The sequence below is a fragment of the Halyomorpha halys genome, unplaced genomic scaffold, assembly GCF_000696795.3.
Source record: "Halyomorpha halys isolate HHAL.00 unplaced genomic scaffold, Hhal_1.1 Scaffold506.1, whole genome shotgun sequence".
Lineage (NCBI taxonomy): Eukaryota > Metazoa > Arthropoda > Insecta > Hemiptera > Pentatomidae > Halyomorpha > Halyomorpha halys.
This window is the reverse complement of record NW_027108424.1, coordinates 325140-327405: the sequence shown is the minus strand read 5'-3', so window position 1 is coordinate 327405 and position 2266 is coordinate 325140. Positions and strand designations below refer to the sequence as shown.

Below are 2266 nucleotides of genomic sequence, written 5' to 3'. Positions count from 1 at the left end.
TAATGACATATGATATGATACAGGATGTAGAGAAACTACCCAGTAATAGAACTCTAAAACAGTTTACAATATAAGGTCACGAGGCCATCTTCTTTTCGGTTAACAATATATAGTTTTCTTTTACTATTGTGATACCTTTATTGACCACCACCCGGATTATCTTCATACAGTCAACTATCTTCTTACAATATAAATTATTTTGGATATATTAAATGAATTAATACATAATATTTTGAATTGAAAGGTTAATCATTATTCTCCAATTGAGGAGAGGGTGTTGCAACAAACGGGCCATTCGTCTGTGGTTTGTAAAATTCTTCTGGCACATTGGATGTCATTTGGATGGCTATTCCAGATAGTACAAGAGCCTGGGAGGAAAAAAAACAGTTATTTCACCCCAATTTTTTATTACTTTTATGAAAACTATGTTTAATTACTAGTCTAAATTGATGAGTCTGCCAAGTATAGGTAGGTCGATGTCGGCTGTTTCCAAATTTTAAAAAAATAAGTAATTTTTCATTCGGAAGTCAATATCTTTAAAACTACCAAGATACTAGAAAACTTAAGAAAATATAATTTAAAGTAGAGTAAATTTGATAAAATTTGAGCCTTAATAGATCTTTTTATGTTTATTAGTTTCCGAGATATAGCTTTTTAAAAAGCAACATTTCATAAAAATGCACTGAAAAATCATGAATCTGAAGGTTCGCAGCCGATACCACCAAACGCTCTCTGCATACATCCTTCCAGTGATTCCCCTCCAAACCCAATTCCACTAAATCTGTTTTAACGCAACATGTTTATCCTCCCATCTACGTTTCGGCCTACTCCTTGGACGTTTACGTTGGTTCAGTGTTTATTACCATTTTATGGATCCGCTCGTTACTAAGCCCTATGAAAATAGTAAAAGAAAACTATTTATTGTTAACCAACGTTATTGACCGCCACTGTTTCATATCAAGTACAAGACTATTAGTCACTATTAGTACAAGACACTAATAGTGTCTTGTACAAGTACAAGACACTATTAGTCTTGTAGATTTATCTTAGTTCAATTACACAGACTTCTACAATAGTAACTTGTACTTTAGTATTTTTTAATTCCTGTAAGATCACTAATAGTTATCCCTATTATGAAAAAAATAAGTATTAGTATTATTACCAGACTAGTTTTTACACTTGTACTATGAACTAATACTATTAGCTTTCATTTTTAAACTATTTTCTTCCAATCTAAAGATTTTCATTATTATGAATTATATATGTTAAAATAAAGGAATTACTATGACTTCAACCAACTTTATTAATAAAATGGTGTACAAATATTACTAGAGCCGGGGTGAAAAAATGGCAGTTTATACCAGTATAGGTAGGAGGAATAAAAAATGGCAGCTGTTTTAAAACGTGAAAAAAAATTAATTTTTCAATCGGTGCTCTATATATTGAAAACTATAAAAAACACAGAAAACCAAAGAGAACATCATTTGAAGTAAAGTAAATTTGCTAAAATATTAGCACTAATAATGCTATTTACGTTCAATAGTTCCGGAGATATAGCTTTTTAAAAAGAAACATTTCATAAAGAATGTACTGAAAAATCAGTAGTTAGGAAACTATATCTCAAAAAACACTAGACGTACAGATGTCTATTAGCACTCAAATTAAAGCTAGTTAAATGTACTATAAAGTAGTTAATTATGTTTATCTTTGTAGGAGTAGTAGTTTTTTTGATATTTGACAAAATAAATTCACAAAATTCTGAATTGTATTTGTACGAACACAAAAATTATGATATATGAAAAAATTATGTTGAGCAGTTGCAAAGAATAATAATCCATGTATAAAAATACAATAATAGTTTTTAACAGATAAGTTTTAGAATTGTAAAGAAAGAGGTAATATTCCTCTTTGCTTACGAAGTATCGCTTGGAGACTTTAACGCTGGGCTTTGTTATCGCTCTTAAAGGTTGACTTTTCGTTTGCTGATTTGCTTCATAACACTTACAACGAGTTAACTAAAAATCGAAATTTAAAATATTTCATCTTCATGAAACTAAAAGATATAGATTATAATTATTAGAGATAGTTGACCGTGGATGATAAATGAGGAGAAGATGGTTGGGGGTGCGGTCAATGAAAAACACAAATAAGTATGATTAAGTTATTTTTATGTGCCAACGTTTCGGCTAGAGTTTCTAGCCTTCTTCAGGGCTAAAAACAAAACAAGATAACAACTTATCTAAGTAAAATTATTCTGTTTATACTT

At 29.9% G+C, this 2266-nt stretch overlaps 2 protein-coding genes across 2 annotated transcripts in view; one reads left to right on the top strand and one right to left on the bottom strand.

Moving 5' to 3' along the window:
* The window catches only part of LOC106683707 (uncharacterized), a gene marked incomplete in the record, with an annotated part of 56199 nt that overhangs the window by 16996 nt on the left and 36937 nt on the right, over nt 1–2266 (bottom strand).
* LOC106683708 (general odorant-binding protein 68) overlaps nt 1–2266 on the top strand; it is a 35447-nt gene that overhangs the window by 31174 nt on the left and 2007 nt on the right. The gene's annotated exons all lie outside the window — the stretch shown is intronic.